The following is a 12,041-nucleotide window of genomic DNA, read 5'->3' on the forward strand; positions in this document are numbered from 1 at the left end:
ATAAAGGCAAACTTATATGAATTCTATCCAAATGCATATTTTCCATATATGTTTCAATGATTTTTAATGCCTTTCTTGCTTCAGGCGTTAACATTCAGGGTGAATTTGGATCTGATGGACCTTTTAGGATATCAAATAAAGGTCCCAACTCTCCTGTTGGTATGCCTAGATAAGGCCTTATCCAATTTATGTCTCCTAATAACTTCTGAAAGTCATTAAGTGATTTGAGTTGATCTACTCGTATTTGAATTTTTGGTGGATGGACCATGGTTGAGGATAATAGAACTCCTAAATAATTAATTGGAAAATTTAATTGTACTTTATCTATTGCTATCTCTAGATTATAATTTTTTAATAAATTTGTAAGTGTGGCATAACATTCTAGCAATGCATTTTTATCTTTGTGTGCTAATAATCCATCATCCATATAGTGAAATATTTGTAGTTCAGGATTTTGATTTCTAAGTGGCTGGATTGCTTTGTTAACATAAATTTGACATATAGCTGGGCTGTTAGCCATCCCTTGAGGGAGTACTTTCCATTCATATCTCTGATCGGGACCTTCATGATTCAGTGCAGGGATAGTAAATGCAAAATGTGGACTATCCTCAGGATGAATTGGAATTGAAAAAAAAAATATTTAATATCTATAACTAAAACATACCAAGTTTTTGGCAAAGCAGACAATTGAGGAATCCCCAATTGAGCAGGTCCCATAATGAACATTTCATTATTAATGGCTCTTAAATCTTGCAATAATCTCCATTTACCAGATTTCTTTTTGATGACAAAAATGGGAGTATTATGGGGAGATACAGAAGGTTGTATATGTCCTTCCGTTAATTGTTGATTGACCAGATCATGGGCTGCTTGTATCATTTCTTTAGTCAGGGGCCACTGAGGAACCCATACTGGTCTTTCTGATTTCCAAGTAATTTTTATTGTCTCAGTGGCCCCTTCTGAAAATCCAACCCATGTCTGTCCGTTCCTTGATCTATTTGTATTGGTGCTGCTATACCTTGTTCTTGTTTTTCTAATCTTTTTCCTTTCCTAAAACCTTGTCTAGCCCTAATAGTGGGTGCATTTTGGTTGATGTTATTTGTTGTTGTTGTTTTTTTTTTTTTTTTTTAGAGAGAGGTGAGAGAAAGAGAGAGACAGAGAGAATTTTTAATATTTATTTTTTAGTTTTCGGCAGACACAACATCTTTGTTTGTATGTGGTGCTGAGGATCGAACCCAGGCCGCACACATGCCAGGCGAGCGCGCTACTACTTGAGCCACACCCCCAGCCCGATGTTATTTGTTAATGTCAAACCTAATTGATCTAGGACATCTTGTCCCCATAAATTTACAGGAAGATGATCCAATACATATGGCTGTATAGTTTTAGTTCCTTCACATCCTTCAGGATCCTTCCAATCTAATACCATTGCACTTCTATGGGGATTAGTCACCACTCCTAGGCCTGTATGAATATGTCACAATGAATACCACTATTGTGTACAATTATTATGCACCAATAAACTTTTAAAAATAATTAAAAAAAATCCATCGTGCTGTCGACAGTCAATTTGTGGGATTGCTGGATATCATCATGATAAAACATAATGATTTTCCAATTATTGGGTTGGATAGTCTTGGAATGGAGGAACGTTTTAAATATAGCCAGAACTACTGAGGCATTGTCTACCCTGGACTCTGATGTACCCTTTCTTCTATGGGCCCAGATTTGAGGTGATAGAGGAGGGCTGGAGTTCCTTGCTTCCTTCCTGAGCAAGAGTGTGAACTCTACTCTTCAGCTACCAGTGAATGAAGACTAAGCTATGGCAATAAGGAATTTGCTATCTGCCCTTGCTATCTGACCAATTGTCATAGTGCCCAAATCCATTGATGATGAAGCTCTTCCAAAGGTACCTATATTGGACACACAGGGTACATTCCAGTATTCAGCTATTCTCATTTTTAAAAAATGAAATGGTAATTATGCAAAATGGTCAGTCACTCACTGGCACAAATGGGAGAAGGCACAAGGAAGATGAGACACTGATAAATGCTACCCTCAGGGCAGAACACATGACTACATCATTGACACTTGTAGTCTGAATGTGGCTCAGCAAGCTAGAGCCAAAGGAGGTGACTTTGAACAGGAAGCCATTACCCCCAGTGGAGGCAATTTCCTAAGTCCATTGAGAGGTATCACAGCCTAACCAAACTTGTGGAAGTTTGCGATGACCAAACATATAACATGGACCCATGGCTCAGTAAGTTGGAGGCCTCCGACTGGCTGACTGGTGGCCAAGAGATTCTGACCACTGCCTGCCTAGCCCCTCAGTGCATCCACAGGGAGGGAGCATCAGTCCTGATTCATGGAGCAGAAGGAACTGACTCTATCCTGTGGGCAGCTTCCCTGGCTCAGTTCATTTTGGAACCACAGAGACAGATTGTCTGAGGTTTCAAGGCTTCAGACAGAAAGAGAGTGGCTTCAGGCTCCTCACTCCTTCCAACACCACTGTGCACAGTCTGCCTATTGCAGTAGCAAGCAGAAGTGGGCAGCGCCTGTAGTTCTTCTCTTTTTGGGGGGCTGTGTGTGGCTACTCTGTGAGTTCCCTTGTCCTTTAGGGTTTAAGGAGCATTTCCTCGTCCTGCTCTTTGAGCATGCATATGCCTGCCAGTTTGGAACATTTATGGGCAAAAACGAAAGTGAAAGATATAATTTCAATTCCAGCAGAAAACAGTATCTCTGTGGTCCAGGGTCAAAAGGCCCAGTGAGCTGAGAATTTTCCTAGGATGGAACCCCTTCTCTAAGTACGTGGATCAAGTATATGAGGAAATGGTGAACATCATTGAATACAACAGGGAGTTACAAGCAGAGGTCAACATCCTGAGGACGCAGTTGGTGGAACTGGAAACAGAGGATGAGCTGCAGGAGACTTCCTGAAACCCCCCAGCATCCTAAAGACCTTCAGGGCAGAGTCCTCCTCTTTCTGTCTCTTCCTGTAGTTCACTTGTACTCCATATCCTTAAACTTAAGGATTTGGACATGGGATCAGTCTGATCTCATACTCTCTCAGCACTGTAGAAATGTTACCCACTATGATCACAATTTTATGTGGCATAGTAGGCCTTTCCTTTGGCAGCAGGAAGGAGATGCCAGTCATTTTATTTTACATGGAATCGGTGACCTATTTAATGGCATTTATGTTACATATCATTTCTCCAAAACTCCCCTCCTTGTACCATTTCCAAACAGATCTCCAGAGCAGGTCAAGATATGATTAGATCACTCTATGGAGTATTTGGTGGATTAACAAAAGGGTCAGGCTTTTAAGCACTCGTGGTATAGAAATTTTAAATTAAATTGGTTAATAAACCAAAAATTCTGTTAATATGCCTTTTCCATCTTTACAACATAAAATAACCATTTTGGACTAACAAAGTTGAATTCATTCTCATTCTGGATTGTCAAGAAAGGAAAATTGGAATCCTTGTTCAAGGCACCTTCTTTCAGCAAGGGCGGTAGGAATGGTCCTCTCATATTTACATGAAGAAGAATTAAATTTATTTAAAGAGTAGACACTAAATATATGTGCAATATGGAATTCAAGTAGGAATTTGTTATTAAGAGAGAACTGTTACTATTGAATTTGTTTTTCAGGTTTTGACCATGCATATAAAATGTATCAAATGCTGGATGTAAAATTAAATCATCATTTAGAATAAGGTTAATTTGTTAAAATTAAGCTACGAATATATTTTCTTTCCTTAAACCAGAGATGCACTGCCCTCGTCAGAAGTTCTGATTGCACTGATTTATATTTGTATGTGTGTGTTTTTAAGTATTCTAAGCATTTACTAAGACTGTGGTTATTAAAACTTTCACGGTGGCTAGAGCCATTTGCAAGTTTATCTTGACTCCACTGATGTACTCATTATGTGCTAGAAAAATAGATTTTAACTGGAGGTGGAGATTTGTAAATATGATGCAGCTCTGTTCAAACTTCAGAAGCAGTTCTGAGTGTCTGGGTGTTAAGAACAGCACCGCTGTGCTCGCGCTCTGCCATCTTGTCTGTAACTGTAGCGCTGCATGTCTGGGATGCAGCACCGCCCAGGTGTGTTTCTACCTATGGCACTGCTCATTTTAACACAGACCATCCATTCTAGTTTTCCTTACAAGGAAAGTTGGAGAGTAATCTTAAGACTATTTTGGCACCATCTGTATATAATGGTTTCAGTGTGTAACAGAGCATTGGACCCTGCTGCAGAGTTATGTGTTGAGGTAAAAACATAACTTTCAAAAATGTACTCTAGAAAAATTTATGACCTCATTCAGGAGCCTTAGAAAATAGCAGATGTTTTCTGTCTCAAATTTCCCAAATTTACTCTCTCTCTCTCTTTTTCTTTCTTTTTTTTTTCTTTTTTCTTTTTGCCTTCCACAGACTTGTGCAAAAAGCTAGGTAACAGCCAAGAGTGAAATTCTTTGGTAAATTTTCCTTCCTTCTTCTCTAAGCTGTTTTGTTCTTGGCTTATTTTCTTGACTGTAGTTATGGGTCCTGTTCCACTGACACCTTCACAAAAGACTAAGGGAAGGAGCTTTAGAGGCTTTCTCCCTTGCTGTCCATGTCTCCGTGTGCTATGAAATGTCTGAGTTTTGAAAAAGAAGAAACAGCCTCGCTTTCTGGTGGATCCTCAGAATTCCTTGTGTTGGTTCCTTGACCTGTTTGTTTTCCCTTATTTTTATCTCAAGTCTACATATGAAAAAAGAGCCTGTTTCTTTTCAACTAATGGGCTGATAAGGAGAACTATCTGGAGATTTCGGTGATGGTTCTTTAGAAGCAACTTCCACTGCGTATGCTGATCAGCTGCAGGGCTTCCACGGGTGGAAACCTGGAAGGGAGTTGTTGTTAGGCTTGGTCATGGGAAACTCGTGAGCCATCAGTTGACACCCGTCTTCTGATGTGTGAGCCAGAGACAGTCATAGGCTAGTATTCCGGTTTCTTTTTGTTTCTCCTTTGAGACTGCAGTCATCACTGTTTTGACAAGTTTGTGGGATTTTTGTTTTTATTTTTTTTGGGGGGTACAGAGGATTATCTCAGAGGTACTCGACCACTGAGCCACTTCTCCAGCCCTATTTTGTATTTATTTAGAGTCGGTGTCTCAGTGACTTGCATAGTGCCTTGCTTTTGCTGAAGCTGACGTTGAACTCGCGATCCTCCTGCCTCAGCCTCCCAAGCCACTGGGATTACAGACAAGTTTCTGTTTTAATGTTAATTTATAAGTAGGAATTAACCAAACCTGAAATCTGTTTGCAAGTAGTAAAAATAAACTTCAGTATCAGTGCACTTTCAAAAGGTTCACTTAATAATATAAATATTAGTTTCCCCAAATTTGGGAACCCTGTTGAGAACAAGTGCATAGGGCTGGGGTCATAGCTCAGTGGTAGAGCACTTGCCTAGCATGTGTGAGGCACTGGGTTCGATTCTCAGCACCACATATAGATAAATAAATAAAATAAAGGTCATTGACAAATGAAAATTTTTTAAAAAATATGTGCATTGTCACTATTGTTTGAAAAACGGTTTCTGGCAATACTATTAAGTTACCTCTCTTGGGTAAGGAGAATAAATAACAATGGATACACCCATGAAAAAATACTTGTTGGCCAAAGGGCTGTGGCGCTCCGCAGGCCAGTACCCGGTTTCAGAACGGTCACCGTGTGCCGCAGTCTGGCTGGGCACAAATCACGAGCCACTCAAGAAGGAACAAACTTTATTTCCGACTCACGCGAATGCCACCCATGCGGTCCTTCCAGGCACCCCACTCCAACCGGAACTCCCTCCACCGGAACTCCACCCACCAATTCGGACTCTCCAGGAATTCCCACAAGAGCTCAACCGGAACTCAACGGGAACTCCGAGAGAACTCAAAAGTATACACAGCTTAGCTTAATTATCATCATGTTAATGGCTTGCTGGCGTCACTTCTCAATCATTACTTCTGGCAAAATGCCAGGGGCCATTCCGACTCTGCGGGGGCTCTCAGCATCTTCCCCCTTTTGTTTAATTAAACACCAAGCATGTGGCTTAGGGACCGTGCCTGTCTTAGGTTGTCCAATACTACATATGGTCCTTACCCATCATTGGATGAGCTGACCTCAAGGCGTCAGCCTCCTGTCTTAGGTTGGTACCACTGCAATTGGATCTTACCCATCACTGACTACCGGTCCAGCATACAGCCATACTTGTGGATAGGCCTTTGCACCAGTGGGGGGGGGGGTGAGGGTTCTTTGCCTCACCTCTGTTGGCCCCCAAATTTGGCCTTTGCACCAGTGGGGGAGTGAGGTTCTTTGCCTCACCTCTGTTGGCCGCCAAATTTGGCCTTTGCAAGCAGAAGGGAGGAGGATGCAAAATGCCACGACACCAAGCCAAATGACTGTTCCTTTTGAAAAAATTGTACCACCGATGACACCGTCAGCAAAGATACCCTAGCACTACCACAATTCGCTGCACCAATAGATAGTTCAAAATGCATACGAGTGATACATAGTCCAGGCAAGTTCTGCAAGCAATTCAAAGCAGAGGAATCTATTAATATGTCCATTTCCTCTCAAAGTAAATCGACTCCTTCATTGAGCATCACTTGTTGATGCATCAGTTTATACAGTTTGTTGTGATAGCTATCCAGAAGCTGTAGTTTGGTTTTATCTTTGTCTTCACTGGAACTGGGATGAAGATAGGAATTCTGGCAATGATGGCTAAAAAAAAAATTATGTAACATACCAGCAGGCACTAAGAAAACAATTTTCTGAACAATTTACATTATCCTGAACAGAATTATTAAATATAATGAAAAGGAAAGGTGAAAGTAAACAAACAGATCTGTTAATTTCCTTTTTTGTTCACATTTTAAAACAATCCTCAACAGCTGTTTACCCAATTTAAATTAAACCATTTAAATCACATGAATAATAAAAAAAAAATATTTGGATCCATTTTTTCATGAGCGCTCCTCATATATGATATATGGACATACGCACATACAGACATGCAACAAAAAACACAAGAGTGCATATACAACACATAATAGTAAAGGCCTTGTAGCCTTTTACAGGTGAAATCCCCATTGCAATGCTCAAAAACTCCACAGTCAAAAAATAAAACTGATCAGAAAAACATTAACCTATGTCTGTATGAGCTCAAAAAACAAAACAAAACTTCAGGATGTGGGAAAGGGCAATAATAAAATAGATATTGAAAAAAGCATCCTGGTTACCACCTGGGTTTGACTCTTATTTGGATATCCCATCCTTTTTCCTGTAACTTGCATATGGGTCTGAAGGTATTCCCATGAGCAAGCCCCAAGGTTTCTTACATTTGAAATAGGCTTTAATGGTGTTCATTATTCATTAGCCTCCTGGTGTGGGAGAAGCACTGTCACAGATGTAAGGATAGCCAAACTGGAGTTCTGGATATCAGCTGTTATGGATTTGAGCCAAATCATCTTCTTTTTGGTCTGTAGAAATAGCTGTAGTTAGTCTCTCTGGAATCCAATTCAGCTGCTGTTCTCCCTGTGGAAACACACAAACAGATCCCCGACTCCAGACAATCACTGGGTCAGAACCTTTTCATTGTCCTGTTAGAATATCCTTCCAAAGTACCTTGGGCTTATGTACATTTTTTGGACACATGTGCCTTTCTGCAGCACTAAGCCCTAATGAATCCAAATTTTAAAAGTTTAGAGTAAAAAGTGTTATTTTAAGTTTATCTTTGGAGGACATATACCCCTTCCCAATTCCCTCTTTTTGCTTTAATAAGTACATTTTAATAGTTTGATGAGCTCTTTCAACTATGCCTTGTCCCTGTGGATTGTATGGGATTCCTGTTATATGAGTAATGCCAAATGATGAGCAAAATTGTTTAAAAGAAGTAGAAGTATAGCCAGGGCCATTATCTGTTTTTAACTGTTTTAAAACACCCACAGTGGCAAAATTTTGTAAGCAATCAGCTATAATATCTTTAGTTTTTTTCTGTGGCATGAAGGGAGCCCATCAAAAATCTGGAAGAAGTATCAACTGTAACATGCAAATATTTTAATTTTCCAAATTCTGGCAAGTGTGTGACGTCCATCTGCCAAATATGGTTAGGTATCAGTCCTCTAAGGATTGACTCCAAGATTAACTTGTGGTAAAAAGATCACACAATTTTGACATTGTTTTATTTTTTGTCTAGCTTGTTCCTTAGTTATTTTAAAATGCTTTTGTAAAGTATTAGCATTGACATGGAACCTTTTATGAAAATTTGTATCTTCTTCTAGTGTACAGAAAATATGTATGTCATGTGTAGTTTTATCTGCTAAATCGTTGCCCAAACTAAGGTCTCCAGGCAATCCTGTATGTGCCCTGATATGTCCTATAAAGAATGGATCTTTTCTGTCCCAGATTAGACTTTGTATAGTGGAAAACAAAAAGAAAACAGTAGAAGAAGGGGAAATCCTACCAGCATCTTCAAGGGATACTATAGCATTAACTATATACTGACTATCGGAAAATAAATAAATACAGAATCTTTAAACATCACAAAAGCTTGTAATACTGCATTAAGCTCTACCTTTTGAGCTGATTGTTTGGGTACTAAAAATGTAAAAGTTTGATCAGGTGTAACTACTGCTGCTGTACCATTATTTGACCCATCAGTGAATATATTTGGAGCATTCATGATAGGGGTTTTTCTTTTCATTTTTGGAAAAATTACAGGATGCAATGACCAAAAAGACAATAAAGGATTAGATGGTAAGTGGTTATCAAATGAAACATTAGATTTACACATGAGTATTGCCCAAGTATTTAACTCATTAGCTAACTCATCAATTTGATTCATAGTATATGGAGTAATAATTTTATTGGGAGAAATTCCAAACATTCCCTTTGCTGCTTTTATTCCTTTGAGTATTAATTGTCCTACAGCATCAGGATACCTAGTAAGAATAATGTTAGGAGAATTAGATGTATCCATAATAATGGACCTTCTTGCCAAAATACTCCTGTAGGAATATTTTCTGTTGGTAGTACAATAAATAATAAAGGCAAACTTATATCAATTGTATCCAAATGCATATTTTCCATATATGTTTCAATGATTTTGAATGCCTTTCTTGCTTCAGGCGTTAACATTCAGGGTGAATTTGGATCTGATGGACTTTTAGGATATCAAATAAAGGTCCCAACTCTCCTGTTGGTATGCCTAGATAAGGCCTTATCCAATTTATGTCTCCTAATAACTTCTGAAAGTCATTAAGTGATTTGAGTTGATCTACTCGTATTTGAATTTTTGGTGGATGGACCATGGTTGAGGATAATAGACATCCTAAATAATTGGAAAATTTAATTGTACTTTATCTATTGCTACCTCTAGATTATAATTTTTTAATAAATTTGTAAGTGTGGCATAACATTCTAACAATGTGCTTTTATCTTTGTGTGCTAATAATCCATCATCCATATAGTGAAATATTTGTAGTTCAGGATTTTGATTTCTAAGTGGCTGGATTGCTTTGTTAACATAAATTTGACACATATTTGGGCTGTTAGCCATCCCTTGAGGGAGTACTTTCCCATTCATATCTCTGATCAGGACCTTCATGATTCAGTGCAGGGATAGTAAATGCAAAACGTGGACTATCCTCAGGATGAATTGGAATTGGAAAAAAAAACAATCTTTAATATCTATAACTAAAACATACCAGGTTTTTGGCAAAGCAGACAATTGAGGAATGCCCAATTGAGCAGGTCCCCATAATAACCATCTCATTATTAATGGCTCTTAAATCTTGCAATCATCTCCATTTACCAGATCTTTTTGATGACAAAAATGGGAGTATTATGGGGAAATACAGAAGGTTGTATACGTCCTTCTGCTAATTGTTGTTTGACCAGGTCATGGGCTGCTTGTATCTTTTCTTTAGTCAGGGGCCACTGAGGAACCCATACTGGTCTTTCTGATTTCCAAGTAATTTTTATTGTCTCAGTGGCCCTTTCTGAAAATCCAACCCATGTTTGTCTGTTTCTTGATCTATTTGTATTGGTGCTGCTATACCTTGTTCTTTTTCTAATCTTATTTCTTTCCTAAAACCTTGTCTAGCCCTAATAGTGGGTGCATTTTGATTGATGTTATTTGTTAATGTTAGTCCTAATTGATCTAGGACATCTCATCCCCATAAATTTGCAGGGAGATGATCCAATACATATGGTTGTATATTTCCTTCACATCTCTCAGGATCCTTCCAATCTAATACCATTGCACTTCTATGGGGATTAGTCGCCACTCCTAGGCCTTGAAGCATTTGAGTGGCTTGTTGTAATGGCCAATGTTTTGGCCATTCTTGATGAGAGATGATGCTAAGGTCTGCACCTGTATCCAGTAGCCCATTAAATTCATGTCCTTGAATATTTAGTTTTAGCATGGGGCGAGAATCTAAATTTAAAGAAAGCATAGCCCAATCTACACCTGTGGAGCCTAATCCCTTGGAACATCTTTCTACAGTACAACTGGAAAATTTATCATGTAGGCTGGGTATTATTAGTAACTGTGCTATTCTATCTCCTGGTGAAATTACTGATATACCCTTTGGAGAACTGGCTATAATTTTTATTTCACCTTCATAATCGGGATCAATTACCCCGAGACTTATCATAAGTCCTTTTAGAGTAGAAGAACTGCGTCCCAATAATAAGCCTACTGTTCCTTTGGGAAGAGGTCCTTTTACCCCTGTGGGAATGATTTGAACTCCCATCTCTTGAGTTAGTACTGTTCTGGCGGAGGCGCAAATGTCCAACCCTGCGCTCCCTCTGGTTTGTCTGATGAGGGATCTAATGGACAATGTGTCCTGGGCACAACCCTGATGGGATTGCTGGGTTCCTCCAGTGCTCCGTATATTTGTGGTTTTGGGCCCCCCTCTCCATTTTTTGGCAATGGAGCCCGATTCCCTTCTCCACGATATCGTTGATAAACACCAGGTCCTTGTTCATTTTTTGATAATGGAGTACCCTCTGTGGTGGTTTGAGAATGGCATTCATTAGCCCAATGTCTCCCTCTACGGAATCGTGGGCAAATACTCAGTTATCTACTCCTTTGATACCTAGTTTTGTTAAACCCTCCTCCTATGGGGCAATTCCTTTTAAAATGTCCTGTTTGTTCACAATTGTAACATGTTCTTGGCTTGGTATCTAAAGCCTGTTTTACTGCAGCTGCCACGATTTGCCCTTGTTCATTAATGTCTCTGGCATCTAAAGCCTGTTTTACTGCAGCTGCCATGACTTGCTCTTGTTCATTAATGTCTCTACATAATTTAATATATGTGTTTCAATCTTCATGTTTCCATGGTCTAATGACTTCTCTGCAGCAACAATTCGCTTGCTCATGAGCCAGTTGTTTTATTAATGGTATTGCTTGTTCTGTATTCCCCAAAACTCTGGTAGCTATTTGAGTAAGCCTATCTACAAATTCAGCGTAAGGTTCATTAGCTCCTTGTATTACCTTATATAATTGACCTTGTAAACCTCCATGTCCTTGTAAAGTCTTCCATGCCCTAACCGCATCTACAGCAATTTCTATGTATACACCAGGATCAAGTCGTTCCTGAATTGTGCCCAGCGAGACTGCAGCAGCAGAGGGACACTGGGCAAGCCTTAGAGACACGGTGACTTGTCCAAAGTCATATGAGAGGACAGGAGGAGGAGCTGGGTTGAAACCTAACTGTGTATCCTGAGAGCTGAGACCCTGGCTGCACCCAGGCCTGTCAAGGGATGTGGGTTGGCTGTGTAAACACATGAAAATATCATGGGGCTGGAGGAGAGCCAACAGAGGGACAAACGTGGGTTTATCTGGAGGATGGGTTAGGCCAGGAACCCCAAGACATGTCCTCTCCCTTCCTTGGTCATAGAGCCAAACAGTAACCAGTCACCCACGTTCTAGCAACAGCCTCCTCCCAGCTCATTTGCTGAAATACTTTCAATGCCAAAACATGTTTTCTTGCTTCCCCTGTGGAGGC

At 39.6% G+C, this 12,041-nt stretch overlaps 1 pseudogene across 1 annotated transcript; it reads left to right on the forward strand.

Annotated features, from left to right (window-relative positions):
* Window positions 1–1,593: 1,593 nt before the first annotated feature.
* LOC308635506 (myotubularin-related protein 9-like) lies at window positions 1,594–2,937 on the forward strand (annotated as a pseudogene). Its single transcript has one exon. The product of its transcript is annotated as a myotubularin-related protein 9-like (transcript).
* Window positions 2,938–12,041: the final 9,104 nt, after the last annotated feature.

Source organism: Spermophilus citellus (genome assembly GCF_964194105.1).
Source record: "Spermophilus citellus genome assembly, chromosome: 17".
Lineage (NCBI taxonomy): Eukaryota > Metazoa > Chordata > Mammalia > Rodentia > Sciuridae > Spermophilus > Spermophilus citellus.